This window comes from Pipistrellus hanaki (genome assembly GCF_964339955.1).
Source record: "Pipistrellus hanaki genome assembly, chromosome: 2".
In the NCBI taxonomy this organism is placed as follows: domain Eukaryota; kingdom Metazoa; phylum Chordata; class Mammalia; order Chiroptera; family Vespertilionidae; genus Pipistrellus; species Pipistrellus hanaki.
The window spans coordinates 146608113-146623029 of record NC_140504.1 but is presented as its reverse complement, the minus strand read 5'-3'; the positions used below and the strand labels follow the sequence as shown (position 1 = coordinate 146623029).

Genomic DNA, 14917 nt, shown 5'->3' with positions numbered 1-14917 from the left:
GGCTGGATTTAGATATCAAAAACCCACTTCCCCCTGAAACCGGTTTGGCTCAGTGGATAGAGCGTTGGCCTGTGGACTCAGGGGTCCTGGGTTTGATTCTGGTCAAGGGCATATACCTTGGTTGCGGGCACATCCCCAGTGGGGGATGTGCAGGAGGCAGCTGGTCGATGTTTCTCATCGATGTTTCTAACTCTCTATCCCTCTTCCTCTCTGTAAAAAATCAATAAAATATATTTTAAAAAAACAAAACAAAACCCACTTCCCCACACCATGTTTACAAGACAGCTCAAACTAGTCTTGTTGTAGTGCGAGGGCAGCTGCTGTCAGCCAAAAAAGTAAGAAAATTAATTGTTTTTTATTTTATGGAATATTCTGTGAAGCAGCAGTGATTGGTTTACATTTCAGAAAGGGGTTTTCTGCTCCTTGGGCACAAATAGAGGAAGAATCTTTAGAACCAACAATATCTTGGTTTTTATAATCAGTATATCTACCTTCTACTTAATTTTTTATCCTATATAATAAAACCCTAATATGCAAATTGACAGGTCGGTGAAACGACCATTTGATGTGCACTGACCACCAGGGGGCGTTGTGGAATGAAGGCAGGTCCCAGCTGGCAGCCGGAAGGCCCCAATTGGCCCTGATCACTGGCCAAGCCTAGATCATGCACGAATTTTGTACAAACTTGTGCACTGTGCCTCTAGTTTACTAATATACTCTGTTCTTCTAGTCTTTTGATACTCCCACCCCACCCCTTTTTTTTAATCCTCACCTGAGGATATTTTTCCATTGATTTTTTTTTTTTTTTTAGAGAGTGGAAGAAAGAGGGAAAGACAGAAATACTGATGTGAGAGAAACACATTGATTGGTTGCCTCCTGCATGAGCCCTGACCAGGGCCCAGGCTGGTAGGAGCCTGCAACCTGGGGTATGTGTCCTTGACTGGAACTGAACCTGGGACCCTTCAGTCTGCAGGCTGACACTTGCGAGCCGTGGTTTGCTGCTCTGATGACTAATGAGTTTGCCAACCACTGCCTTAGGGAAAAACACTTAAAAAACATTTTAATAATGTACTAATGTCTTTAACCTGAAGCCAAAACTCCTGTGTAAGGGTAATGCCTTACAGCAGTGGTTGGCAAACTCATTAGTCAACAGAGCTGCAAACCGCAGCTCCAGAGCCGCATGTGGTTCATGAGCCGCAGTTTGCTGACCACTGGGCTAGGTCATTTCCCTTTTCTTTCAGTCTCTGTTACTTCCTGGCCTAATTTTACCATTCTCTTCAAGAATTCTCAGTTCCCATTCTCCTTTGTCTTTTGGTTGTATCCACTCTTTTTTAGAAAATTATTATTATATTTATTCATTTATTATTTGTGTACATAATTTAACATTGCCTCCCCTCCAATACATACCCCCCCCTCCCCAGAGTTTTGTGTCCATTGGTTGTACTTATATGCATGTATACAAGTCCTTCGGTTGATCTCTTATCTCCCCCAGATCTCCCTACCCTACCTGCTGTAATTTGAGAGTCTACTTGTTGCTTTACTGTCTCTATATCTATCTTTTGGTTCATCAGTTTATAATGTTCTTTATTATCCATAAATGAATGAGGTCATGTGGTATTTCTCTTTCATTGACTGGCTTATTTCACTCAGCATGATGTTCTCCAATTCCATCCAGGTTGCTGCAAATGATGAGAATTCCTTCTTTTTTATGGCAGCATAGTATTCCATTGTGTAGATGTACCATAGTTTTTGGATCCAATCATCTGCTGACGGGCACCTAGGCTGTTTCCAAATTCTAGCTATTGTAGATTGGGCTGCTATGAACATAGGGGTGCATATATCCTTTCTGATTGGTGTTTCTAGTTTCTTGGGATATATTCCTAGGAGTGGGATTACTGGGTCAAATGGGAGTTCCATTTTCTAAGAACAGGAACAAGACAGGGATGCCCACTTTCGCCACTCCTGTTTGACATAGTACTGGAAGTACTAGCCATTGCAATTAGGCAAGAAGAGGAAATAAAAGGCATCCAAATTGGAAAAGAAGTAAAGTTATCCTTATTTGCAGATGACATGATGTTGTACATAAAAACCCAAAAGACTCCATTAAAAAACTAATTGACTTAATAAATGAATTTGGCAATGTAGCAGGATACAAAATTAAAGCCAAGAAATCCATAGCATTTCTGTATCCACTCTCCCCCTCCCCCCCCCCCCCCCCCCCCCGCCCCCCAAACTCATTACCGTAATGCCTGCTGGTAAAAGCCAATAGTTGTGAATGGCTGCAGGGCCAGGGAGTAACATGCTGCTTCTTTTTTTTTTTTTTAAACCCACTATTATTAATCACTGGAAATAGACTTTGGAGCTAGATGAGCTTTGATTCACCATTTGCTGCATAAGTGCAAGTTATTTAACTTCTTCAAGTTTTACTTTTTTTTTTTTTTTTTTGAGTCTCAGTTTGTTCCTTGGTACTCTAAGCATTATAATAAAAATTAAATGACATTATTGTAAGCATATACTATTGCCTGTGTGTAATGAAAATTCTTATGAAATAACCTAAAAATTGAGATCCAGAGTAGCTCTAGGACTGGTTGATTTAGCATAGGGGTGTCGAACTCAATCAGAGTAGGGGCCAAAATCTAAAATCCAGCCTAAATCGCGGGCCGAATGGTTTACTGAACAGTCATAAACTGACAATGTTAACCAAAAATGTGAATTTAAAATGAGTGGAACAATCTTTTCCTTAACAGTGCTGTTAACCAACTCACATGCTATCAAGCAAAACAGTAATATTGGTATCAAGCAAAACAGTAATATTGGAATGTACCTAAAATGCTCATTGTTTTGTTTTCTGACTAGATGTCTGACACCGTTTTCCCTGGATCAATGAGTCAATGTTCGGTTTTATTTCTTGGGCTGTAGCAACCCGCAAAACAGCATGGAGGTTGTCATCGGTAATGCGTGATCTGTGCTTGTTTTTGTTCAGATTCATTATTGAAAACATCTGTTCACAAAGATAGGTGCTCCCGAACATGGATAGAATACGGGCAGCATGAAGTCGGAGCTCTGGCATTGAGTCAAGGGGCAGTAGAGGGTAGAAGTCCTCAATTTCAACATCCTGAAACCTTGATTTCAGGCCACTGTCAGACTGAAGCTCGATTATCTCCATCTGAAGGTGCTGGGGCACATTGTTGACATCAACTGTAAAAGAATTGGCAAAGATGTCAAAGCCTGAGTGCTGTGTTCTAAAGTCAGAGAAGCGCCGCTCAAATTCACTTAGTAAACGGCTAACTTTGGTAGCCAGCCAACTGCAAGGAAAAGTACCAGAAATAGTGGTTGAGATACTCAAACAAACGGGAAAGTGGGCAAGATTGTCCTGTTCCAGTTGGGACTTCCATAGTTGAAGTTTACGCTGGAATGCTGTGATCATGTCAGACATCTTCGTGATGACTTGTTTGCGTCCCTGCAGCTTCAGATTCAGTTGGGCGAGATGCTCGCATATGTCACACATCATAGCAAAATCACATAGCCAGGCGGGATCCGACAGTTCAGGCAAGGGCTTTCCTTTACTTTCCATGAAAAGAGCAATTTGTTCTCTGAGCTCAAAAAATCTTTTGAGGACTGCGCTCTTGCTCAGCCATCTTACTTCTGTGTGGTATGGCACGTCTCCATGCTCTGCACCCACCTCCTGTAAAAACTGCTGGAACTGGCGATGATTCAGGCCACGTGCCCGTATAAAGTTAATAGTTTTAATGACTGTGGTCATTATGTCATTCATGTCCAGAACTTTTCCACACATAGCCTCTTGGTGGATAATGCAATGATAAGTAATCAAGGGTGTGTGGCAGTGACTTTTTTGCATTCTTTCCTTCATTAGTCCAACCAAGCCTTTCTTTTCTCCGCACATTGAAGGTGCGCCATCGGTAGTTAGCCCCACCAACTTTTCCCAGGGTAATTTAAAATTATTTATAGATTTCTCCACAGCCTCAAATATATCTCTACCAGTCGTCGTCCCATGCATGGCAGCTACATCCAAAAGTTCCTCAGTGACAGAGAGGTCGGTCTTCGTAGCACGTATAAAGATGGACAGCTGCGCTGTATCAGTGTTGTCTGTGCTTTCATCGATAGCAAGTGAAAAAGCGAGATAACTGCATGCCTGTTCGGCCAGCTGTGATGATAGATTTCCTGAGAGTTCTTGAACTCTATCTTCAATGGTGTTTCTTGACAAACTGACATTTTGAAAACTCTGTATCTGGTCTGGGCATACTTGCTCACACACTTTTAGCATGCATTGCTTCAAAAAGGCACCCTCTGAAAAACACCTTGAAGTACGGGCAATTTCTTCAGCCACTATAAAGCTTGCTTTCACTGCAGCATCATTTTTCGCTGTAGCCTTTGTAAACATTTGCTGCTGTGATTGTAGTTTGCCTTTTAGTTCTTTAACAATTTTATGCTTTTCTTCCAAAGTATATTTGCCATACTTAACATTATGTTTGGTGTCAAAATGATGACGTATATTGTACTCTTTCATCACCGACACTGTCTCATAACACAATATACACACTGGTTTGCCCTCTCTAAGCACAAACATGTATTCATTTTCCCATTTGTCATTAAATTGTCTGCCTTCACCGTCAACTTTTCTTTTCCTGGACATTTTGGGATCAATATTGGCAGTAAAAGATGTAGTTTATTGGAAATCTGCGTTAGAAGGAAAAAGTTGAAAACTGCACAGGGATAGCTTGATTTGGCAGATGGAGTGGAAAAAAAAAAAGTCAGTCAATAAATGCCTGGCTGGGTACAGATAGCAGATTCTGTTGCGATTTTTATGCCTGCACTTTATGCCAGGAACTGGCAGCTTCTGCTGTGTATTTTTTATGCCCGCACACTCACTCTCTCCTCTGCTCTGCCACCCGCACAACCACATCGGATGCCGGACTATAGGTCACGCCTCCTGAATCTCGCGTGACTTGTTATCTATGCGCATGCTTAATAGATAGCAAGTACAGCGGCCGGCGAGGCGGCGGTGAGATCACAAGCCTCCTATGTCACCGCGCGTCATTGTGATGGAACGCAGCGGAGTGCAGTGATGACAGCGCGGTGCGGGCCACATTGCAAGGCCTGGCGGGCCGGATTTGGCCCGCGGGCCTTGTGTTTGACATGTGTGATTTAGCAGCTCAATATATGAGCTGTTGTTTTTAAAAAATCTTTATCCTCTGCCATCCTTAGTATGTGGTTTTCTGCCCCTAATGATTGCATAATGGTTGCCACAGTTCCCAGTGTTATGCAGTCATGATTGTAAAGTGGAAGAGGAAAGTTTCTTCTCTTTCTTCTACCCTCTTTCTCTGGATACCAATTGGACTCAGCTAATTCCACAGCCTTACTCTAGCAAGTATCATTTTTGGTTTTGAATAATTAATATTTATCTGGAGCCAGGGGAGAGGCCCCACTTTCTTGGTAATAGTTATTACTACTACATTTGTGACCCTTAGAATTCTGTCCTTGGGCATTTATTTACTTATTTATTTATTTATTTATTTATTTTTTAATCTTCATTCACTCTAGTATAATCTTTTGCCTCATGGTTTTAAAGATCATATTTACTCCAAATTTTTAATCTTCCCTCTGGACTGCTTTATGTAAACCAGACTCATGTATTTAATTGCCTCTGAGACATTACAGTTTGTAAGTTTAATAGGCATCTTCCACTTAATATGTTCAATTTCCCCCTCCAGCTCTTCTGTCTTCCTATTTTAGTAAGTAACAAATTCGTTTTTTCAGTTTGCTGAAGCTGAAAAACCTTGGAGTCATTATTGATTTCTCTCATATCCCACATCTGATTCATCAGGAAGTCCTATTGATTCTAAGCCATCAGTCAGACATCCTTAGCGCTGTTGCAGAGGCAGGAGAGCCCCCAGCCACTGCCGCTGTGCTCGCCAGCTGTTAGCCTGGCTTCTGGCTGAGCAGCGCTCCCCCTGTGGTAGCACCCTGATCACCAGGGGGCAGCTTCTGAATTGAGCGTCTGCCCCCTGGTGGTCAGTGCATATCATAGAAACTGGTTGTTCTGCTGTTTGGTTGATTTGCATATTAGCCTTTTATTATGTAGGATATTTTCACTAGTACTTCAACTGTGCATATCCTTTTTAAAAATATATTTTTATATATTTTGGAGAGGAAAAAAGAAGGAGGGAGAGATAGAAAACATCCACAATGAGAGAGAATCATGAATTGGCTGCCTTTTGCAAGTCCTCCATTGGGGATCGAGCCCACAACCTGGGCATGTGCCCTTGACTGGAATCGAACCTGGGACCTTTCAGTTTGCAGGCCAACGCTCTATCCAGTGAGCCAAATCAGCTAGGGTGAACTGTATACATTTTTGTTCAATCTGGAAACAAGAGCATTCTAAAACTTTTTCAAATTTCCACATGCATTTGGTTGGCAAATTGTATATATTCTATCTCTTGATTACTTTAGCCATTTGTCTTTTTATTTCATAGTTATTTTATGTAGGTCCTCATAATTACTCATGTCATTGAATTATTTTCACTCATTAAAAGTTAACTGAACAGCAATATGTTATAAATAAGGCCTTGTACTAGAAAATAAGATCTAGAGCACATGTGTCAAACACACGGCCCGCGGGCCAAATCCAGCCCGCCAAGCCTTGCAATGCGGCCCGCATCGCGCTGTCATCACTGCACTCCACTGTCAGTTTATGACATTGTCAGTTTATGACTGTTCAGTAAACCATTCGGCCCGCGATTTAGGCTGGATTTTAGATTTTGGCCCCTTCTCTGATTGAGTTCGACACCCCTAATCTAGAGAAAAACAAAAACAGGATCTCTCAGGGAGGTTACAATCTCCCAGTGTGCAAGGCATAAGCAAACAGATAGTTATGTAGTTGTGATAGAATAGAGATACTGGGAAAAATATGGGAACTCAAGGTCAGAGTAAGATTTGGCCAACTAGAGGCTGAGTCTCAAAGCAGAAGCAGCCAAAACCGGTCTTGCTCAGTGGTAGAGTGTTGGTCTGCGGACTGAAAGGTCCCAGGTTCGATTCCGGTCAAGGGCATGTACATTGGTTGTGGGCACATTCCTGGTAGGGGGTGTGCAAGAGGCAGCTGGTCGGTGTTTCTCTCTCATCGATGTTTCTAGCTCTCTATCTCTCTCCCTTCCTCCTCTCTGTAAAGTATCAATAAAATAAATTTTAAAAAAAAAAAAAGCAGAAGCAAACTAAGTGTGGATTGGGGAAGAGAATTATATACACAGACCATTCACTTTATATATACTAAAGAAATATTATTTTGAAGACATTAACGCCTGTATACTTATTAATTTGCTCTTGCTTAAAAATAATTTTTAAGCATCATAATTGATTTAGAAGATTATCAGTAATAGTATATCATTATACAGTTGATCCTTCATTATTTACCAGTTCTGTACTTTTGAGTTTGTCCACTAAGCCTCAAATCTAATTGAAACTCTGAAATCAAGCTGTTGGGGTGATCTGCAGGATTTTTTGTTTTTGTTTTTGTTTTTTCTTTTTGCAGACATGAGCATGGGCAAAATAAATTTGAGTTCTATGATCTTAGCTGGGTCCAACAAGGCAGTGCTTACTTAGCTTTATTGTTTCAGTTCTCATACTGTAAACAAGTTTTTGTAGATTATTAAGTATTCTTTTACATTTTTTGCATTTTTGTGTTCTTTGTTGGTGATTTCACTATTTAAAGAAATATTTTAGTGTAGTGCTGAAATGCTGTCTAAATTGTATTCTTAAGCATAGGAAGCCTGTGATGTACCCTAAGGAGAGAATGCATGTGTTAAGTAAGCTTTATTCAGGCATGAGTTATAGTGCTGTTGATCTTGAGTTCAATGTTACAGTAACTAAGGTACCGTTAAGCATAAGCACACATAAAACAAGGTTATCTATTGATGAGTTGACTTAACTCTGCATTTCCCTTAGGGAAAATGATTCAGTATTCACTAATTTAGCTTCCACAGCAACTTTATGGAACATAACTATGGCAAATAATGAGAATCGAGTACTTTCAGGGTATATTTGATTTTGGGAAACAGCCAAAGTCATTTATGGCCAGGAGTGGTGAATCAAGCTGGACAGTATAGAGGTATGATTATTTAAGTCTTCCTCAACCTTTTAAAACACAGTTCATAGGTTGAAGTTTCTGAAAATTGGATTTCAGCACTAATGATGAGAAGGAACCTCTTCATCTATACTGGCTAATATAGTAGCCACTAGCCACATGAAGCTGTTAAGAACCTGACATGTGGCTCTCTGAACTGAGATATAGTAAGAAGTGTGAAAATCATACTGGCTCCTGAAGATTTAGAATAAAAACAAGAATGTAAAATAGCTTCCTGATAATTTTTTATTCATTACATGTTGCAATGATAATATCTTGGGTTAAATAAAATACATTATTAAAATTAATTTCACCTTTCTTTTTACTTTTATTAAAATGTATTGTAGATTCTGGAAATGTTTAAGTTATATATGTGTCTTGCATTTGTAGCTTTATATTTCTGTTGGACAACACTGCTCTACATTCTGTGATCTCTCAACATAATCAAAATATATAATCAAATATCAATTTACAAGACCCATTTAAAATGACCTAGGCCCCGGCTGGTATGGGGCTTAGTTGGTTGAGTGTTGTCCTATGCACCAAAAAGGTCATCATTTGATTCCTGGTCAGGGCAAATACCCAGGTTTTGGGTTCAATCCCTGGTTGGTTTGTGAGTGGGAGGCAACCAGTCGATGTTTCTCACATTGATATTTCTCTTCATCTCTGTCTAAAATAAAAAAATTTTAAAAAAGGAGATGATAAAGAAAATGACCTAGAAATTGTGTAATTTCTTTTGGCTCTCTTTATTAAATATGAAAAAGTATCATAGAGAATTCTTTATTTTAACTGATTCCAAAATGCTAGGGAAGTATGAGATTAGTTTACTGTACATTCACTAACGCTATGGTAATCTTTTTAGTGACTTCTTGTAAAAGAGGGTAAGAAAAAAGGGCAGGATGTTACAGTGCTACTTTATTAGCTTACATTTTACTTTTTATTTGTTACAAGTCTCCAACTCATTTATATTTACTCAGTGTAATTCCAAGATTTTAGTAGTATTGATAAAATCTAAGGCCATCTTATTTTTGAAGTGTGATATCAGTGAGCACCCACCATTCCTTAATGATCAACTCTGTTTACAACTTCTCCAACCACAGCAATGAGGTTTTCATTGTCTTGGGGATTAGCTAAAATAATACTGTGCAGTCTGTTCGCATATGAGTCAAAGGTGTCCAGTGTAGGTGTCTCTCCACTTCCAGGTCAGGGCATGCTGGCAAAGCCGCTGGTCAACCCCTGCCGCAGGGTCTCCAGGTGCTGTTGTAAGACAGTGTTGCGGCTTCGCTCCTGGATCGCATCCACTTCCAGCTTCTCCACTGCTGTACGCACGCTCTCCACGTGCTTCCGCAGGGCTGCATTTCTCCTTCAAACTCCATGTTGGATTTGTGAAGCTCTGCCTCCTGAGCTTTGCTGTGGCTCAAGAATTCCTCTGTAAATATAGGGATGTCAAAAACAGACAGTTTCTTTTGTTTCTTTCTCATGATTCTGAGTGGCCGGTCTGGCTGCATCTTGCCTTTGAGATTTGCCTTTCTGATGGTCCTGGGTTTTCCTACTGAAAACCTTGTAGGCCTCAGTCTTCTAATACTACTCCAGTTCCTTCATGTAACACTCCTTATCTCTATCGGCTTCATCAGAGTAGCGCGGTTTTTCCTAACATTCATTGCCTAATGCGATTTCTGGCAATGGGATTTCTGGTCTCTTTGCTCAAAGCTGTTCTTGATGCTTATTCATGACCCGAACATATCCTGTAAGGGAGGGTTTGGGTGTATCACTGTTTCAAAGAGGTGTCTTCCTCTTTCTTCCTTTGGACCACCCTCCTCATTTACATCTCTGCTCATCTTCATGCCTCTGTTCAATGCCTTCTGCTGTGTCTGAAGCCATTGACCTTGGGAGAGACCCTCCACAAACCCTGGATGATGTGGCTCCACTACCTTATGGAATCTCTCTGGGTTGGTTAGTCGGGTTGCAGCCAGATCACTGCTCTCCTTGGAGCCATCACCTTCTGCATAAAGGGGAGGCAGGGTGAAACTAGTCATCAAAGTTTCCATCTCTCTGCTGAAGATAGGGCTAGACAGGGGCCTAGAGCTAAAGAAAGTCCCCTGTAGAGAGGACAATTCTCTGAGCCCCTCTTAATCTCATTCACTCTTCTCTGGCATCTCACAGCTTGAGAAAAATTCCTCCTCAGTACTTTATTATTATGTCCTTTCTTTCTGTTTACCTTATGGTCTTAAACACCTTCCCACAGGCAACTTCTGTTATCGCAATAACACTTAAACTTGTTTCGGTGAGGAGAAAAACGAAATATTATCAGGATACATTTTAATATCACCTCAGAATACACGAATTCTACGCTCCCAAAAAGAAAATGATTTTTTTAAAAAAACATAAAATATTGCCAGGCCAAGTGTAGCTCAGTGGTTGAGCATGGATCCATGAACCAAGATGCCACAGTTGGATTCCTGGTTAGAGCACATGCCCTAGTTGTGGGGTCTAACCTCAGAAGGGGGCGGGCAAGAGGTAAGCCAATCAATGATGATTTTTCTCTCTCCTTCCTCTCTCTGAAATAAGTAAAAACATATTTTAAAAAAATAAAAGCATAAAGTATTTCTGATACCTGGGTATCTCTAGTAACTCCAATCTATACCTATATCTATATATCTATATATCTCTACCTCTATATGTCTATATCCATCTCTATATCTGTCTCTATATCTATATCTATATCTATATCTATATCTATATCTATATCTATATCTATATCTATATTTATATCTATATATCTACGGTATATCTATAAAAGACTAAGTGACTATCCGGTAGCTATGACAAGCACTGACCACCAGGGGGCAGATGCTCAACTCGGGAGCGGAAACCATAGATATGGAAACATGGAACAGACTGATGAATCTGAGAGAAGGGAGGAGGGAGCAAAGAGATTAACCAAAGAGCTTATATGCATACTAGAGGCCCTGTGCACTGGTGGGGTCCCTCAACCTGGCCTGCGAGGATCAGGCTGAAACCTGCTCTCTGGCATCCCCCGAGGTGTCCTGGATTGTGAGAGGGAGCAGGCCAAGCCGAGGGATGCCACTGGTGCACAAGTCCGTGCACTGGGCCTCTAGTAATTTTTATAAATGTCTTAAATCAATTTTATTTTAATTTTTTAAAAGGCATGCACTTTTACATTTTCAAAAATTTCATTTTAAATCTTTTGTAAAGCATTAAATTAATAAAATTAAATGTGTACATTTTATTACAATGCTTTGTGCAGGAAAGTATAAAACCAAGCAATGACACTGTATCAAAACTTGAACACTTTGGGAATTACTAATATAACTATAGTGATAAAGTACTGGGAAATTTAGATGATATAGACTAGGGGTGTCGAACTCAATCAGAGAAGGGGCCAAAATCTAAAATCCAGCCTAAATCGCGGGCCGACTGGTTTACTGAACAGTCATAAACTGACAATGTCATAAACTGACAGCGGAGTGCAGTGATGACAGCGCGGTGCGGGCCACATTGCAAGGCCTGGTGAGCTGGATTTGGCCCGCGGGCCTTGTGTTTGACACATGTGATATAGACAATTAGTGCAAGGAGAATTAAAACTGATAAAGCCCTTCTTCCATTTAGTCTTTTTAGGTTAATTAGTTTGACATCTTTTTAAAATATATATATTTTATTGATTTTTTTTATAGAGAGGAAGGGAGAGGGATAGAGAACTAGAAATATCAATAAGAGAAACATCAATCACCTGCCTCCTGCACACTCCCTACTGGGTATATGTTCACAACCAAGGTACATGCCCCAGACTGGAATCGAACCTTGGATCTTTGAGTCCGCAGGTCAATGCTCTATCCACTGAGCCAAACTAGTTAGGGTTAGTTTGACATCTTTTATTGGTGCCCTTGGAAGCTTACAAATATTGATGAAACATTGTTAAGAACCCTTTACTGAGAGAACAAAAAAGTAATTTCATTAGCTTCTAAACAAATTGGTATTTAAGAAATGAAGCTAGCTTTTAAAATTCATTTCAGCTGAAGCTGGTTTGGCTCAGTGGTAGAGCGTCGGTCTGCGGACTGAAAGGTCCCAGGTTCGATTCCGGTCAAGGGCATGTACCTTGGCTGCGGGCACATCCCCAGTAGGGGGTGTGCAAGAGGCAGCTGGTCGATGTTTCTCTTTCATTGACGTTTCTAGCTCTCTAGCTCTCTCCCTTTCTCTCTGTTAAAAATCAATAAAATATATATTTAGGAAAAAAAATTCATTTCAAAGACCTAATGAATTAGCCCTTTTGGAAAAACATGAAAGAGCAGTCATTAAGTAAAAAAATGACATTCAAAACTTTCAACAATCTGACCATAACATTTTTTTTTTTTGGTCAACTTTCTAAAAGAGCCTATCTAAGTTCTGTGCTTTAATCTGACCAATCCTTTTGCTGTATCAAATACATTTTATACTTTTTTGCCTCTGGACTTGTGTGTTCTTGGTTCAAATTGCAGACACCCCAAACCCCCATAACCTTGCTCTCTAAGTTCTATCAATCTTTCAAGATCATTGAGCATCCTTATAACGAGCATTTTGAACTCTGCATCTGGTAGATTGCTTGCCTCCATTTTGTTTAGTTCCTTTTTTGGAGTTTTTTTCTTCTCTCTCTTTTTTTGTTTTTTCATTTGGGACTCCCTGTGTTTGTTTCTTTGTATTAGGTAGAGCTGCTTGCTATGTGTCGCAGTCTTGGTAGAGTGACCTTAATGTGTTGGGTGTCCTGTGGGACCTAGTGGAGCTTTCTCCCTGTCACCTAAGCAGGTGCTCCAGGTGTGTGTCTTGTGTTGCTTGTGTGTGCCCTCTTGCTGTGTTGCTTGTGTGTGCCAGTCAAGTTGAGTCTTGATAGCTGTTGGCATGCCAATGTGAGGTACCACATTGATTTCAGGCTGATTGGTTCTGAGGACTGGCCATGATTAAGTGGAGGAACTGTTGTGCAGGGACTGATCCTGTGGAGCATGCATCACTTTAGCAGGGCTCTGATGCCTGCCACATCTGCCCTTTAAATATGTGGTTTGTGGACATGGTTGGATGTGGTGATCTGGTGAGGTCCTCCATGTCACTCAGTCACAATCTGGTTTTCACAGCCAGAAGTTATGGTGACTTCTCATCCTGGCACTGGAGCCCTGAGCTGGGGAGCCTGGGGTGCTGCCAGGATGTTTCACTCCTCAGGGGGGACCTCTGCAGCTACGATATCCCTTCTGGTTTTTAACCACCACACCCCAGCCCATTCAGAGTCTTCGCCCCTTCCTACTAGTTTTAATGTGGTTTCTTCAGTATATCCCTTGTGTTATAGGCACTTCAGGCTAGACTTCAAACGGTTCTCAATGATGGTTATTCTGTAGTTTAGTTGGAATTTTGATATGGTCAGGGAGGAAGTGAGTATAGTATTTATCTAATCATCATCAAGACCAGAAGTCTTTTTCCGTTTATTTTTAAATTTTTAATTTTTAAGTAGATTATTTTTTTTAGAGCAGTTTCCAGTTCACAGCAAATTGAGTGGAAGATTTAAGAGATTCCTCATGAATCCCTGGCCTCCACACATGGTTATTCCCACACACACCCCTTCTAACATCTCCCACCAGATGGAACAATTGTTTACAATTGAAGAACTTATATTGATACATCATCACCCAGAATTCATAATTTACGTTAGGGTTCACACTCGGTGTTGAACATTCTGTGGATTTGGACAAATATAAAATGACATGAGCCCACCATTTTAGTATTAAGTAGAGTAGTTTGACCTAAAAATCCCTCTGTACCCACCTATTTATTCTTCTCTGCACACTCACCATTGGCAGCCACTGATATTTTTACTGTCTCAATAGTTTCACCATTTTCAGAATGTGTACTTTTTAGACTGGCTTCTTTCACTTACTTAGCAATATGCATTTAGATTTCTTTCATGTCTTTTCATGGCTTAAAAACTCATTCTGTTTAGTGCTGAACAATATTCCATTGTCTAGATGTACTACAGTTTATCTATTCACCTATTGAAGGACATTTTAATTGCTTCCAAGTTTTGGCAGTTATGGACCTTGAGAGCTTGTTTGGAGGTTCTAGCAGGGGAGCGCAGCTACTCGTATACCCTTGACCGAAGACCGGTCCTCTCCTCTTGGGGGAAAGTCGTCCTCTTCAACCTAGTGCGCAGCTTTGGGAGGGACGCACATGGATCGGTGAGGGAGGAGGGGGACACCCGCCTAGCCAGCCAGATCAGCCGAATCAACCCTGGCGATCAATGGGGTGACAGATGTCGCAGCCAGATCGCCCTCACATCCAAGTTTTGGCAATTATGAATAAAGCTGTTATAAACATTCATATGCATGTTTTTGTGTGGATGAAAGTTTTCAACTTTGATAAGTACCAAGGAGTGTCATTATTGGATGGTATGATAAGTCTGTTTATTTTATTTTATTTTATTTTATTTTTTTAATATATTTTATTGATTTTGTACAGAGTTGAAGGGAGAGAGATAGTTAGAAACATCGATGAGAGAGTCATCTATCAGCTGCCTCTTGCACACCCCCTACTGGGGATCTGCCCACAACCAAGGTACATGCCCTTGACCGGAATCGAACCTGGGACCCTTCAGTCCCCAAGCCAACGCTCTATCCATTGAGCCAAACCGGTCCCGGCTGTTTATTTTATTTTTTAACTTAAAATGTTTTTGTTAATCTTCACCTGAGGATGTTTTCCCATTGATTTTTGGAGAGAGTGGAAGAGGGGGAAGAAACAGAAAGA

At 40.6% G+C, this 14917-nt stretch overlaps 1 protein-coding gene and 1 pseudogene across 3 annotated transcripts in view; one reads left to right on the top strand and one right to left on the bottom strand.

The window, feature by feature from the left end:
• Window positions 1-14917, top strand: part of DNAJB4 (DnaJ heat shock protein family (Hsp40) member B4) — a 50434-nt gene that overhangs the window by 9004 nt on the left and 26513 nt on the right. The window lies entirely within an intron of this gene.
• LOC311616612 (high mobility group protein 20A-like) lies at window positions 7261-10647 on the bottom strand (annotated as a pseudogene). The gene has a single exon. The product of its transcript is annotated as a high mobility group protein 20A-like (transcript).